This window comes from Lontra canadensis, unplaced genomic scaffold (assembly GCF_010015895.1).
Source record: "Lontra canadensis isolate GAN:19392208 unplaced genomic scaffold, GSC_riverotter_1.0 scaffold82, whole genome shotgun sequence".
Taxonomy (NCBI): domain Eukaryota; kingdom Metazoa; phylum Chordata; class Mammalia; order Carnivora; family Mustelidae; genus Lontra; species Lontra canadensis.
Window position 1 is genome coordinate 7,324,972 of NW_022631076.1, and position 17,309 is coordinate 7,342,280.

Here is a 17,309-nt window from a genome sequence, read left to right on the forward strand (position 1 = left end):
ACTTGATTCACATTTTTTTAAACCATATCATCTCAGTTTTCCTCCTTCATCACTGGTCCCTCTTTCCCTGTCTTATTTCTTCTTTGTTGATTCTCTTTTCCCAGACCTAGGGCCTGGCAATGACCTAGAGCTCATTCCTTGGATTCTTCTCTTTTATATCAATACTCATTTCACTGGTGAGGCTCATTAAGCCTTCTAACTTTCAATACACAGTATCGGAGATACATGATATCATCATATATGATGACATTTCCAAATTTATGTATTCAGCCCAGACCTCTCATCTGAACTCCAGATTCTAATACCCAGCAGTCTACTGTTTACATCTCAAACTTTTGCCACAAACTGAAAAACATTCTCCCTCAAACTGTTCAACCCACCAATTTTCCCGTCTCAGTTGATGACAAGTCCATCCTTCCAATTGCTCAGATGAAAAACCCTAGAGTCATGCTGGACCTCCCTCTTTCTTTTACATCTCATATCTAGTCTGGATTCAGAGCCTCCCTTAGCATCTCCACTGCTACTACCCCCTGGTCTAAGCCACCATTATCTCATGTTTGGATTAGTCTTCTAAAAGCTCTTCCTGCTTTCAGTCTTACCCCTTAGAGTCTATTCTCAACATACTAACCAAAGGGATCCTCCCAAATCATAAGTCAAATCATGTCACTCCTCTGCTTAAGTCCCCACAATGACTCCTCATTTCACTCAGAGTAAAAGTCTTTGTCCTTACAGTAGTCTACAGGGTTCTACAAGATCTGCACCACCACCGCACTCCATCATTACCTTTCTAATCTCATCTCCTATTATTCTCTTGGATGAATCTGCTACAGCCTTATTAGTATTAGATACCAGCCACATTCCTGAGTTAGGGCCTTTGTGTTGGCACTTCCCTTTGTGTGGCACACATTTCCCCCAGGTATCTGCAGTGCTAACTCCCTAACACCCTAACCATCTTTAGTCAAATGCCATCTTCTCAATGAGGCCCACCCTAACTTTTTTTTTAAATCACAACTCATTTTGAACCCTACACTACACCCCAGATCCCTCTTACCCTGCTCTATCTTTCTTCATAGCTCTTCTAATACGCTGTATTATTTACTTATACTTATGCTTATTGCTTATTATCTATTGCCTCCCACTAGAATGTAAGCTCCACGAGGTCAGGGATTTTTCTGTAATGTTTACTACCATATCCCAAGTGACCAGAGTTGCTGTTGACAAATAGGAGGTGCTTAATAAATTGTTGAATAAATGAACAGGTGTTTCATGCTTCTTCCCAAAAACAGTGAAAACTAGTGATAGACTTTATCTAAACTGTATCTTATTCCTGTAAAAACTATTCTAAATTTTAATTTTAATAGTTCATCGGGGTGCCTGGGTGGCTCAGTCGTTAAGCGTCTGCCTTCCACTGAGGTCATGATCCCAGGGTCCTAGAATCAAGCCCCGCTCACATCAGGCTCCCTGCTCAGCAGGAGGCCTGCTTCTCCCTCTCCTATTCCCCCTGCTTGTGTTCTCTCTCTCTCTGTCAAATAAATAAATAAATAAATAATTTTTAAAAAAAAATTTAATAGTTCATCAAAATTTATAATATTTTATGTTGTTTATACCAATTAGGTATTCAAAATTATTTATTTTTAAAGATTTTATTTATTCGAGAGAGAGAGAGTGAGTGAGTGAGCACAATGTGGAGGGGGGCAGAACCAGAGGAAGAGGAAGAAGCAGACTCCCCTCTGAGCCTATTCTGGGCTCAATCCCAGGACCCTGAGATCATGACCTGAACCGAAAGCAGACACTTAACTGACTGAGCCACCCAGGCGCCCCTTGAGATTGTATTAATAATACAGTCAAGATGAATGTTTTAAACTTGGAGACTCAATCAAAATTTTTTTTAATTTTTAGGGAAATATGATAGGCTGATCAATAAAAGACTTTCCAGCCTAAAATCTCATATTATCATGTTCAGGAGCAAGTGGAATGGAAATACAAGATAACGAGAAAAAGAGTGATGTAGGATTTCTTTTTAAGAAAAGCTTGTTCATGTATTTTTTAAATGGATGATAGGTACATTATGATATTTAGATCCCCTTGGATACACTTACAGAATGATGTAACAATCTTATTTTAAAATGCCAATACTTATTATGCCAGAAATAACAAACTTTGCCATTATTTAAACTTAAGATGAAACATTTTAGATATGACCTTTAAAAGTACAAGAAGAAGCGTGGTTTCTCAAATTTCTTTTAAGAGACATGCAAGCAAGAAATTCTGAAGACCACAATCCCAAAGAACTCCAAGGGACCTACGCTACCACTTCTCCTGAGACTTCTTCAGGTGACACATCTCAATCCATATCCATCTCTGACCTGGGGAGGCAAAGGCTTGAAAGCCTTCTTTCCCTGTTGTTTTCTTTGATGGCTCACATCCCAGACTTGGAGCTTCTCCAGGGTAAGGAGAATATAGAGCTTTTGGCTTTTCGTTCCAGAGGTGGAGGGAGGGAGAGCTCCCACCTCCAGCACTGCCCAGCCAGGCAGAAATAGAATAATTTTTAATACAGAAGTGACCTAGCAATTGACAGGTCCAGCCATGAGTTTCATGACATTTCGGAGTTAACCCAATGTTTTTAAAAAAGAATCTAAGTTGCCCTTGAAAATCATTTAAGATTGATTAACCCAAACACTATAAGCATTTCCCACATTCCTAAAGCACAATAGTAAACTCTGTCATCTCCTTTGACTTAAAGTGCAGGAAATTATGTTTGAGAGCAACTGATGAGCATTTGACCCTCAAGTGATATTTTCTTTTCGCTTTATAAGAGGCCAAAGACTTGATGAAGTAAGAGAAGATGAGTGGAGACAATGCTCCGTTTTATTTATTTATTTATTTATTTATTTATTTATTTATCTATCTTAATTTACTGAAAAGCTATAATAACTGCTATCCATGCCAGATCCAGCAAGGGCCACAAAGGCAGCTGTGGACAGAATCCCAAGGGTAGGGAAGGGGTGGAGGCAGGAAGGAAGGAATTAGGTGGGAGGGGAAGGGAAATCACAGCCCACCTTTGTCTGGCCACAGTCCTCTAAGTAGCAACACAAACCAAGAGGCAGCTGAAAGCAAGGGACAGGAGCAGTACAGACCCCTCTTCAGTCTTAACCATTCATGCAATGCACATTTTCCTCAATACTTACCAGGTACCAATTACAAAGGGATTCAGAGATAAATTTACTATAGTCCATGCCCTTGAGTCGCTCCTACTCTACTGGGGCAAGAAAAAAGTGTTAATAGATCATTCTGATGATGGGGTCATGGGATACCGTGAGAAAACAAGAGAAGGAACAACACGTGGCTGTGGGAGTTCAGAAGCCTTCACAAGAAAGTGACATTTGAGTTGGACTTTGAGGTAAAGTAGGAGTTTGCCAACAGAAAAGGACTGGGTAAAGACTTTCAAGGCAGAGAAATAGGCTACAGACATGAAAGTGGTTGGCGTGTTTGTGGAATGGATGAAAAAAGAATTCAATATATAGCCATAGATATACATATATACAAACAAAACAAAAAACAAAACCCAATACACCACTTATAAGAGGGTACCCATTACAGCATTGTTTGCCATAACAGGTTGTTGGAAAAACTCAAACGTTTACCTAAAGGAGACTGGATAAAATAAATTATGGCACATCCATACAATGAAATATTACATAACTATAATTAGAGTGTAATTTTCACTGTACCCTTATGGAACGATCTCAAAGGTTTACTGCCAAATGACAATGCAAAGTCCAAAATGATATGTATATTATGTTATCTTTTCTGTTAAAAAAAAGAAAAATAGTATGTGTTTATAACAACAATGGTTGTATAGGGTAGACTGGGAACTAGATGGGAGGAAGCTTTTCACTGAATTAATATCGTTTATTCTTGAACCCTGTAAGATGCACTACTTCTTCAAAAAATTAAACTGAAACTTGATTCAAACTTGAAATTCAAAGTGACTGGAACGTATATGCTCATTCCTCTCCTTTAAGACTCAATCGATAATCAGGGCTCCTGGCTGGCTCCGTTAGAAGAGCATGGGACTCTTGATCTTGGGGTCATGAGTCTGAGCCCTATGATGGGTGTAGAGATTATTTTACAAAAATAAATAAGATGAGTTAAAAAAAAAAAAAAAAAAAGATTTGGTGATCCTCTAGCATCCCTGATGTTTATCAGGATTGGGAGCCCTATCTTTGTTCTGACTAGGTTGTGAGTTCCCTGAGGGCAGAAGTTCTCTTGAGGACTTTGCACGCAGCAAGTGTCAGAGAATGTTTGTTGACTGAATGCATAGAGGAGAGAGGTGAGAGGTGAGGTGAGGTGAGGCTGGAAAGAGATATGGAGCCAGACTATGAAGGAAGATATGCTGGTAAGTATAGAGAACATGTATGTTTGTGTTTTTATGGTTTTACTGAGGTACAATTTACATTGACAAACTTTTTAACATAGAGAGTTGGATGGATTTGGGTAAAGGTATACATCCCACGATCCAGTTTGGAACACTGCCTTCTGCCCCTTTGCGGTCAAGTCAATCCCCACCCCCACATTCCTGGCCCCAGGCAACCACTGCCACACTTCCTGTTTTTAAGGTTTTGGCTTTTCTAAAATTCCATATAAATGGAATCTTACAACACGTAATTTTTTGCATCTGGATTTTTTCACTCAGCATGATGTTTTTGAGATCCAAAATGTTCCTGTGTATATCAGTAGTTAGCTCCTTGTTATTGTTCAGTAGTATTCCATTGTGTGTATGTGCAAATCCATAGAAACAGAAAGATTGGCAGATTTAGTGGTTATCAGGGGATAGAAGGAGGGGAACTGAAAGACACAGGTTTCTTTTTGAGGTAATGGAAATGTTCTGGAATTAGTGCTGATGGTTGTACAGCATTGTGACTATACTAAAAGACCCTGAGTTGTACACTTTCAAATAGTTAATAAACTTGTGCACTTGAAACTAATGTAACTTTGTGTGTCAACCATTCTTCACTAAAAATAAACAAATAAATTAATAAAATAGTTAAAATTCATAGAAACAGTCAAATGGTGGTTACCAGGGGCTGGGGGAGACATGAGGAAATGTTGGTCCAAGGGTACGAATATTCAGTTATAAGATGAATAAGATCTAGGGACCTAACATATAGCATGGTGACTTTAATTAACAAGACTGTATTATATACTTGAAAGCTGCTGAGAGATCTTAAATATTTCCACCACCTAAAAAAAAAGTCATTATGTGAAATGAATAATGTGTTACTAACCTTATAATGATAATCATTTTACAATATGTACCTGTACCAAATCATCACATTGTATACCTTAAATTTACACAATGTATGTCAAATATATCTCAATAAAGGTAAGAGAAAATAAAATTATTAAAATGGTAAATTTTATAGTATGTAAATTTTATCTTAAATCTTACATTTTAGGGGTGCCTGGGTGGCTCAGTCACTTACGTGTCCAACTCTTGATTTTAGCTCAGGTCATGATCTCAGGGTCATGAGATCGACCCCCAAGTCAGGCTCCACACTCCACACTCAGCAGGGAATCTGCTTGAGATTTGTTCCCTCCCCCTTGCCCCTCACCCTGTTTCTCTCTCTCTCTCTCTCTAAGTAAATAAATAAATCTTTAAAAACAAATAAACAAACAAAAAAAACCTTAACATTTTAGGTAAGCATCCCTAACAAGGTTACTAAGCAAATAGTCCTCAGAGGCAGGCTGACTTGGTTCAGGTCCCCATTCACTCCTTACTAGCTATAAGACAGTGGACAAATCATTCTAAGTCTCCATTTCTTCACCTGTGAAACAGAGACAAAAAACAGAGCATATGTCACTGAGCTATAGGGAGGACTCAGTGAGATCATGCTGGTGAAGCACTTAACGTGGTACTGACAAGAAGCTAATTAGTATTAGCTAACTTTTTAAATCCATGTACACCAGCCATGTGTCATGACTATAAGATGGCTGAATTTATTCAATTCAACATGAAGCAGGAACGATTCTCAATCTATAGGTGGTGAAATTGAACCGTCAAGAGATTAAAAATAACTTTTCACCATATGGAGGACCATTCTATAAAATAATTGGTCTATAGCTTTCAAAAATGTCAACGTCATGGAAAACAGACTGAAGAACTGTTCCAGACTGAAGGACACCCAATAGACATGACGATGAAATGCTGTGCATGGTCTTGAGTTGGGTATGGAAAAGCTGGGACATTCTTGGGACAACCGATGCAACTGGAATACGGACAGTAGATTAGATAATAGTATTGAATCCATGTTAGGTTTCCCGATTTGGGCAAGTATAGTGCACAGGGCCAGGATTAGGGTGCGGTAAGCAAGGCTCCTAGGAAGCCCTCTCAGGGCCACTGACTCAGACGTTCCTTGCCTCCCCCTGAATCTGGCACTGGTGTTTCAGTGATGTAAGAGAATGTCCTTAATCTTAGTAAGTCCACACTGAAGTATTAAGGGGAAAGGCAGACCTATGTGTATAACTAGCCCTCCATTAATTCCGAAATAATATATAAGTAGAGAAAGAAAACGTTAACAATTGGTGAATCTGGGTAAAGGATATACAGAAGTTTTTTGTGCTATTCTTATAAGTTTTCTCTAAGACTGATTTTTTTGGTTTTTTTAGCTTTTTAAGTCACCTGCCCATGTAATGAAGTTCTTTTAATAGGAGAGCTGGATTTGGAACCCTCTGTGGTCTCCAGCGCTCTGTACAAAGTGCAGTGTAGAACTGTCCTGCAACCCAGATCTGAAGTCAAGACCCAGAAGGGCCTCCTGACCAGGTGCCTCCAAAAGGAAGTGGCCCAGGTACCTTCAAACAGTTTTTCTTCCACTTGAACAAGATCTTTTTTTTTTTTTAAGATTTTATTTATTTATTTGACAGACAGAGATCACAATTAGGCAGAGAGGCAGGCAGAGAGGGGGTGGGGGAAGCAGGCTCCCTGATGAGCAGAGGACCTGATGCGGGGCTTGATCCCAGGACCCTGAGATCATGACCTGAGCTGAAAGCAGAGGCTTAACCCACTGAGCCACCTAGGTGCCTTTGAACATGATCATGCAGATTCTGATTCAGCGACTCCAAGGTAGGAACGGAGCATCCACATTTCTAACAGGCTCCTAGAGGAGATGATACAGCTCGTCCCTGGACCAGAGTTCTAGATGCAAGACTCTAGACTCTACATCCCAGACCTCTAGGGCATTGAATGCCAAATCTCCTGAGGAGGGGAATAGGAAGGAACACCACCTGATTCAGGAGGCAGTCCACAGTTATGATGCCATCTACTTCCAATGCTTTTCAATGATAAACTCGGCTTTCTTTTTTCCAAAATCCCTCATTCAGGAAACATGCTGAGTGAGCCTACTAGGTGCTAGGCTTTATTTTGGTTGAGGAATTGGATGGTGACGAACATTAACGGAACCACCTAAAATTTATCCAGCCTCTTTCTTCTCCTAGGAGACTCCAAATCAGCCTTAAAACTACATAGTTTTTGGTCCAAACAAGTGAACGTGGCATCTGTCTCACTTGGTGTCACAGGCACAAAAGGGAACATCGCAGGGTGGAGGGTGCTGGAAATAACAATTTCATCAAACGCAAAAACAAAACATTTTTTTTAAGGTAGAGTTGGCATCCTTTTAGTGATAAAAGATTCTTATAATGAATATTTATGCAAAGGGTTTGAACTTTCAACTCAGGGGAAAAGCAGATTACCCTACCATCACCAAAATCTTTTCTTATTTTTTTTTTAAAGTTTTATTTATTTATTTGACAGAGAGAGGGAATACAAGCAGGGAGAGTGAGAGAAGGAGAAGCAGGTTTCCTGATGAGCAGGGAGCCTGATGTGGGGCTTGATCCCAGGACACTGGGACCATGACCTGAGCTGAAGACAGACACTTAAGGACTGAGCCACCCATGTGCCCCTCCTTTCTTATTTTTAAAGCAATTTTCTGGGGAGACAGACTGGAGGAAAGTAATTAACTTTACCTTGGACGAAAATTGCAGTTACTATTTTCTTTTAAAGGGTTCGAGTATAATCAAGTGCCACTTTTTAGAGGTGGAAATGAGGCTGTTGAAGGAGAAGTAGGATGCTGTGTGCGTTTGAAGGCACTTACCTGGCGTCTGCTCCTCCCTCAGAACCGGCTGTGGGAAGGATGCAGGACCCTGGTTCTAAGACTCAGCCTTGCTGTCCCCTCCTCCAAGAAAAGGTGCCTGGCAGAAGCTCCCACAACACCTGCCACTCCGAGATTTGCCTTTCCCTTGCCCCCAGTGACTGCTGCCACTCCCCTCTCTGCTGTTTTCTCTTCCCCTTTTCCTATGCCTGGTGGACTTTCACTTCCCGGGCCCTTTTGACAAGCTGCACCCAGCTGCTGCCTTTGAACTGTCGCTACGCTTCCTGCCCCCCCCACCCCCTGCCGCCCACGCACGGTGACTCCCGTGGGGGAGCGCTGCTGCGGGTGGAGCCACCTCCCGGGCCTGACCACCTGCGCCCCCGCGCGCGCATCTTTCATCAGCAAGGAAGTGAGAACTCTACACCCTGCGGGCCGCAGGCAGCCCGGGCCCCTGGTGGTGGTAGCCGTTTGCTCCCGCCCGCTTTTCAGGGAGGCTGGCTCACGGGTGGGCTCTCACCTGGCTCGACAGGAACACCAACCCCGTCTAAGAAAGACGCTCTGGCTCCGAAGCGCCTGGGCAGCCTGGACGCCCGGCCCGCCCTTCCCAGCACACAGATCGCTGGCGTGGTGAGCGGGCTGCGGGAGTTGGTCTGAACCTGCCAGAGGCCACGGGGGCTGGGGGAGGGGGATGTTAGTTAGAATGCCGGGCCTGACTCCCTTAGCCACAGTCCACAAAGGCTCCTTGGCAGAGGTTTTTTGTGGAGGGTTTGACCCAAAGGCCCAGGAATGCAGGCTTGCGCGGTGCTCCCGTACAAACTGCCCTCCGTCCTCACTGCTCCCCCAGGAGCAAGTCCCAACCGATCCCTCAGCCAAGGAAAAGGCCACGTGGACCATCCCAGGCCCAGGCCCAGGGTCGGCCTACCCTGCTTCCCTCCCTCCCTCCACCATTCCCCATCTCATCCAGAGGCCCAACTCTCCTCATCCAGAAAGCCACAAGCCACCACCCCCCCCCCCCCGCCCCCGGCCCCTGATTTCCTCCTATCCTGTGTGCTTCATTAGCAGACAGCGGCTTAGAGGTGGAGGTTAGGGATGGGCTTGTGAGGCAAATGAGCTCATGTTCAAATTCTGGCTCCATTGCCTGTGCTCCTGGGCAAGCTACTGAACCTTTCTCAGCTTTAATGACTTCCTCTACAGAACTAGGTATAATCATGCTTGTTAAAAATGTTATTTCCCTGAGGATTAAAAGAAAATTTTCTCACCCGGCGAAAACTTACTGAGTGTCTACTGTTTTCTGGACACTTACTATAGAGGAGGGTTCAGTGGTGTACAGACTAAGTCCTTGTCTTCTAAGAACTTCTGGTGGGTGACAGACAATAAACATGGAGCCAAACGAATCATATTAGTGAAAATTGCTGTCTTAAGTAAAGACCATAGAGAGTGATGGGATTTGGATCAGATTTGGAGAGGTACGGAGTAGTAGTATTTTAGATGGGGTGACTCAGGGAAGATGTTTGAAGAGGTGGCCTTTGAGCAGGGACCTGAGTGATGCAAAGGAGTGAGCTGTGCCAACACCTGGGGAGAACAGGTGTAAAGATTCCGAAGCAGCAATGAGGTCGGTGTGTTCACGGAACAGTAACACCAGTGAAGCAAGGGCAGGGTACGAGAAAAGAGCAAGGTAGGCGTGAAGATCAGAGAGGTCATATGTGGGGAGAAGTTTTAACATGCACTCAGTGCTCCATAAATTCCAACTTCTTAAAGGGGTCTTATTTTCCTAAGAAGGCTGTATGCTCCATTCATTGCACAAATATTTACTGAGTGCCCACCAGATATCAGGCACTGTGCTGCAAGATAGGAATATGGAAATGAACAAGGCAGATGTGGGAGAGGAAAATAAGAAAATGAGCAGGGTGCTGTGCAGGCTCAGAGACAGCCAAGGCTCCCCTCCTGCGAGCTGAGGGGCTGAACTTAGCTCCAGGGCATCCTGATGCTTGCCCTGCTGTTGTGCAGCACTGGCCAGGAAAGGGCCCAGTGAATCGTTCTTTGAATAGTAAGAGATGGAAAAAGAGATGCAGAGTAAATATGAACCAATAGGCCTCCAGAGTAGCAATTTCAGTGTCACCCAAAATAGACTTTCAGGGGGAAAACATCCTAAGGGACAAAGAAGACCTTACATGCCCTGGAGGTCAGTCGACTGACTCAGTTAGTGAGCTCAGTCCAGTAAAGAACTTTGTACTCAACAAATAAAGAATGTACATTTCTTCAAGAATATATGGAAGACTCCAGAGATCACTCACCTACTAGCCATGCTCCTCGGTAAATTTTAAAAATTAACAACATATGGGCCATGTTCTTTATCACAAACAATAAATTTGGAAATCATTAATAAAAGAATAGCTTTAGGGGGCCCGTGGGTGGCTCAGGAGGTTCAATGTGGTCTCTTGATTTTGGCTCAGTTCATGATCTCAGGGTTCCTGGGATTGGGCCAGCATCGTGGTTGGGCCCTGTTCCTCTGGGAATCTGCTTTTCTCCCTCTTCCTCTGCCCCTCCTCCCACTCACTCACTCTCTCTCTCTCTAAAATAAATAAATCTTTTTTTTTAAAGAATAGCTTCAAACTCCTAAAAATCTGGAGATGTAAAAAATACTATTAAATACTAGAAAAAAGAAATTATAATAAGGGAAATTATAAAATATAATGAAAGCACCATGTGTCAAAGTGTACATAAGGTAGTGCTTAAAGGGATTTGCAGTGTTACAAACATTTATTTAACAAATAAGAAATACTGAAATCAAATGAGCTAAGTGTTTAGTGCCAAACCCCAAAGGAATAAACAGGAAGGAAATAATAAAGATATGGCAAAAATCAATGATACAAGGTGCTGGGGAGGAAGGGAAAAGCAATAAACATGAATAACAAAATCAAAAGATGATTTTAAAAAATCCTGTCATAAGATCAATAAAAAGCAGGAAGATATACAAGTAAACAGAAAACAGAATTAAAAGGAAAAAATAATTTACAGACAAAATAGACATTTTTAATAAGATTATGAACTACTACACACTAATAAATTTGAAAATGTCAATGAGGGGGATACACAGCTAGAAAAACAGAAAATACCTATTGACCCATGGAGAAACAGAAAACTTTAAACAGAAAAATAACCATTAAAAAAATTTGAAATTGTGGGGCACCTGGGTGGCTCAGTGGTTAAGCCTCTGCCTTTGGCTCAGGTCATGGTCTCAGGGTCCTGGGATCGAGTCCTGCATCGGGCTCTCTGCTCTGCAGGGAGCCTGCTTCCCTCTCTCTCTCTCTGCCTGCTTCTCTGCCTACTTGTGATCTCTCTCTGTCAAATAAATAAATAAAATCTTTAAAAAAAATTTTGAAATCATGATGAGATTCCCCTGCTCCATCAGATATAAACATATACATATATATAAACTATATAAAAATATATATATTTGCTGATATTGAAGAACAATGGGAAAGTAAAGTCATAAAAAATTTTTAAAACTACTTATGAGGAGGAAAGAGACAAGGAGTAAGAAACTAGAATGCTCTAAATGTACCTCGTTGTGTGAATTTCACTATAAAACTACTTAAATCTTTAGCATAATTATGAAATAAAATTAAATTTAAGTTAAAAAGCAATCCCTAAGAAGTGAAGGCAAATTGAAACAAATGAATCTCACTCTCTCAAGCTGTCGGCACATGGAAGTGACTTTAAAACAAGGCATTGGACTCCACATCCCTAGCGGGACATAGCCTAAGGACAAAAGAACTGCAATACAAACATACAAATACACATCTTAAAACCTATTTTTTTTTTAGATTTTTTTTTTTTTATTTGACAGATCACAAGTAGGCAGAGAGGCAGGCAGAGAGAGAGACAGCAGGAGGAGGCAGGATCCCTGCTGAGCAGAGAGCCCAGTGCGGGACTCGATCCCAGGACCCTGAGATCATGACCTGAGCGGAAGGCAGAGGCTTTAACCACTGAGCCACCCAGGCGCCCTATTTTTGACAATCACTTTGGTGGTAGAGTCTTGGCATTATTATTCCGAGACTGTTAGTGGTGTGTATTGCAGGATAAAGTAAATGAGGAATTATATTAGTGTTATTGAGAACCGAGATTTGACATGACAGAAAGGAAATATAGATGTTACACAGATGAGGTTACACAGTCCTGAATCTGAGTTGGATGTGGTAGGTGGAATTCTAATATGAGCCCCACAGAGATAAACCCTGGAATGATCTCCTCCCCTTGAGTGTGGGCAGCACCTGTGAATATGATGAAATATCACTCCTGTGATTAGTCACATTATATGGCAAAGGAATATGATAAGAAAAGATATGAAGGGATTTTAGACATATAATTAAAGTTCTGAAATCAGTTAAGTTTAAATTAATCAAGGGGCGCCTGGGCGGCTCGGTTGGTTAAGCATCTGCCTTTGGCTAAGTTTGTGATCCCAGGGTCCTTGGGATCAAGCTCCTCATTGACTCCCTGCTCCCAGGGAGTCTGCTTCTCTTTTTCCGTCTGCCCCTCCCACCCCCACTCATGCTTTTTCTCTCTCTCTGTCAAAAAAATAAATAAAATCTTATAAATAAATACAATTAATTAATTAAGAAAGGTTGACCTTAGTGAGCCTGACCTAAACAGGTTGCCTTTTAAAAGAGGATCTAGAGGTCAAAGACTCTAGAGGGTGAACCCTCAGATGTGATCACTTTTATTTATTTATTTGTTTTTAAGATTTTATTTATTCATTTGACAGAGAGAGCACACAAGCAGGAGGAGCAACAGGCAGAAGCAGAGGGAGAGGGAGAAGCAGACTCCCTGCTGAGCGGAGAGCCCGATGTGGGGCTCAATCACAGGACCCTGGGATCACGACCTGAGCCAAAGGCTTAAGTCACTGAGCCACCCAGGCACCCTAGGTGTGATCACTTTTAGTTCAGAAACAAAACAGACCTGCTAGCCACAACTGCTGTTTGAGCCAGAGATAGAGGACTGACCAATGTAATGCTATGAGAGGGTTCAAGGGTTGGAAGGAAAGAGAGAAATGTGTTATTGCCACTTATATGGAAAACCCAAGAGAATTAACAAATCATTAGGTCTCACACAAGTTTGGGAAGGTTGCCACATAGCAGGGAAACATACAGAAAGCAACCCTGTAACCTGTAAACAAGATACCATTTACAGTAGTTATAAAACTATAAAATATATAGAAATTAAACTACCCAATAATGCACATAAAAATGTAAAACTCAGTTAAAAGGCATGAAAGAAAACCTGAATAAACAAGAACATACTGTTATGTTCACTGCTAGAAGAATTTAACATTATAAAAACAGCAATTCTCCCAATATTAACCTATAAATTAAATGTAATTGCATCATAATCCTAAGTGAAGAAAATTGATTCTAAAATATATACAGAAGAACACATATCTACAAATACTTGAGATACATCTGAAAAGAAGAGCAAAAGGGGGTGGGGAGGGATGCACCCTACCAAATAATGAGACACATTGCAAATCTGGAATCATCAGAGCAGTTGTGTTCCTGGCATAGCAAGAGCAAATGGAGCAGGTATTAATATGGTGAACTTGGGATAGAAAGACTCCACTAATCAGTGGGAAATAGATGAATTATTCAGTAGATAGAAAAATTGTTTTGCTCTAAGGAGAAAAATTCAGTTGACTCTCATAACATATGCAAAAAAAATCCCTTAAACAGATTAAAATCCTAAATTTGAGGGATGCCTGGGTAGCTCAGTCTGTTAAGCGTCTGCCATTGGCTCAGGTTATGATCCCAGGGTCTGGGATGGAGTCCCACATCAGTCTCCTTCCTCAGCGGGGAGCCTGCTTCTCCCTCCTGCCTTGCCATTCCCCCTGCTTATTCTCTCTTTCTCTCTCTCTTACAAATATATAAAATCTATTAAAAAATCCTAAATTTGAAAAACAAAATCATAAAGCCAATGGAAGGAAATGTAGAAGAATATTGTTGGGACTTGAGGGGTGGGAAAATTTTCTTTAAAAAAGATGCCAAATATACAAATTATAAGGGGACCAAAAAAAATCCATAGGTTTGATTAAATTAAATTATGTCTGTCTTATGGAGGCCATCATAATCACAACTAATAGATGATCAAATGGGAAAAGTTATTTGTCATCTTCAAAACCAACACAAAATAAAGATTTATAATATTTTTAAAATTCTGAGATAGCTTTAAGGAAAAGATAGGGAATCCAACAGAAAACAAAATGAGCATAGGATATGATGAGGCAATTCACAGAAGAAATCTGAATGACTAACAAGTCTACTAAGAGTTGTTTAAGCTCATTAGTAATCAGTGACATGTAAATTAAAGCTAAATACCATTTCAGATTGGAAGAAAGAAAAAGGAGAATCAGCCACCATTTCCTGCTGGCAGTGAGTGGGGCCCAGGACATTTCAGGTGCACTTGGTGGGAGTGGAGCATAAACTGGGAAGTCGTTTCGGAGAGCAGCTGGCATTATGGAAATAGGACAAGGTATCCCTGAAACCCAGCAGTTACCCTCCTGAGTTTTTGTTTTTTTGTGTGTGGTTTTTTTTTTTTATTTGAAACAGAGAGAGAGAGATCACAAGTATGCAGAGAGGCAGGCATAGAGAGAGAGAGGAGAAAGCAGGCTCCCCGCTGAGCAGAGAGCCCGGTCTGGGCCTCGATCCCAGGATCCTGAGCCAAAGGCAGAGGCTTAACCCACTGAGCCACCCAGGCGCCCTCCTGAGTTTTTATCCTCGAAAGAAACTTAAGGCTGTTGTGAGAATCGAGTGAGTTCCATTCAGGAATCAGTCAAATGTTTGTTCTTCTGTCCCATCCTTTTTGGCAAACTTATTTCCACAAGGCTCTCAGATATTTTCACCCGGCGGTAATGAGGTTGGCAAAAGGGATCTAGAAATGCAATCCCACAGGCCGATTGATTGATCCTGAGTGATTGCCAAAGCAAACCCTGTTGTCAATCACGTCCAGGTTAAAACTTAAAGCAGCAACAACACTGTATACCTTTTCACATCTACACAAACAACAGCAGCGCTAGTCTTGACTTTCCAGATCCAGAGCCCCTCATTGTTCCTCACTCTGCCCTAAGCACAAACCCCACCTATCCCCAGGCCTCCCCAACCTCATCTACCATCATCCCTTCCTCCCAAGGCCTCACTTATTAGAAACCACCCCCTATGGAACTACCACTGCTGCCTCAAGGGCATTTGCATTAATAGGATCTCAAAAAAAAACCGGGACAGAGAGATGGGGAGAAATAGTACAAATAAAAAAGGCCAAAAAATGCCAGAAGAAGATATACAAATGACTGAAAGCACAGGAAAAGAGGCTCACTCATATGCAGGTTAAAACCACAGTGAGGGGCTGACTGGCTCAGTCAGTAGAGCCTGTGACCTGCCACCTCAGAGTCATGGGTTCAGGCCCCACAATGGGTGTAGAGCTTACTTTAAAAAAACCCAACATGAGGATTGATGGGGGGAGGGGGGTTGGGAGAGGGGGGCTGGGGTTATGGACATTGGGGAGGATATGTGCTATGGTTAATGCTGTGAAATGTGTAAACCTGGCGATTCACAGACCTGTACCCCTGGGGATAAAAATATATTATATGTTTAAAAAAAAAAAAAAAAACCAACACCACAATGAGATATCGCTTCATGGCCACAAGGATAGCTAAAATTAAAAAGATTTGCCATATCAACTGTTGACAAGGATGTGGAGTACTTGGGAGTGCTAGGAGGAGAGTAAAATGGTTACAGTCACTTTGGGAAATGGTCTGGCACTATCTTTAAAAGTGGTATATACATTGATCATATGACCCAGCAATTCCACTTGTAGATATTTACCACCCCCCAAGGAAAACATATATCTTCACAAAGACTTGTGTGCACCAATGTTCAGACTAGCTTTATTCAAAATAAACAGAAAAGGAAAGAAGCCAAATGTCCATCCATGGGTGAATATATAAATAGATTGTGGGAAATTCATTGAGTGGTCTACTACGCAAAAATAAAATGGCATGAATTATTGACACATGCAAAAATGTGGTGTTTGGGCCACCCAGTTTGGGCATCTGTATATTATACACAGTTAAGTAATGAACTATGCTAGTATATTTGTGGTGTGGAATATTTACCTTGTAGCTCTAAGATTAACTAGCCATTCCTTGCAGTATTTCTCAAATTTACCTAATAATAATTATGTAGGATGGTAGCATGAATAGGGGCCCACTATATCCATTCCTAATCCCTGGAACCTATGAATATTACATTTTATGGCAAGAGGGACTTTGTGGATGTGATTAAGTTAAGGATCTTGAGGTGAGGAGATAATCCTGGATTATTCTGGTGGGCCTTGAAGTAATCACAATGGTTCTCATCAAAGGGACACAGGAAAAGTCAGAGTAGAAAAATGATGTCATGATGGAAGGAGAGATTGGAATGTTGTACTATAAGGATGGAGGAAGGGGCCAGCAGCCAAGGAACACCACCAGAAAGCCACTAGAAGCTGAAAATGACAAAAAGATTCTTCTCTCAGAACCTCCAGAAGAAAACAGTCCTATCAACCCCTTGACATTAGCCCACTGATTTTGAACTTCTGGCCTCTAGAACTATAGGACAGTACCTTCATGTTGTTTTAAGCCACTAAGATTTGGGTAACTTGTTACAGTGGCAACAGGAAGCTAACACACTTGGAACACTTGTTCAATATCCAAGTTACCATCCATCTCTCCTTACATTCTGAATCCATTAGTTTGAGTGGGGAGCCTAGGAATCTGTTTTATAACAAGGGTCAAGGTGATTTTTATCCTCAGGTAATTTGGGGAACTATGGCTGTAGTGGACTGTGCTAGCCCAGGCAGATTCCTCGCCACCAATTTTCTGGTAACTCGACTCCATCTGCTTTGATCTGAATGTGGGGACACCAGCAAGAATTGACCACTTCTGGCTCTTGGTTGCCCTTGAGTCTTAGACTGGTCCACAGGAGGACACATGGCCTCCACTGGCCAATAACAATCCTTCTCTGGGTATTTATACATGGAAGCCATGTTCTTTGCGCTGAGATTACTAGGCTAAGATGGAGCATCTGTCTGCCCTTGCTGGCAACCATGTTCTCCGACTCCATAGAGGAAGGCCAT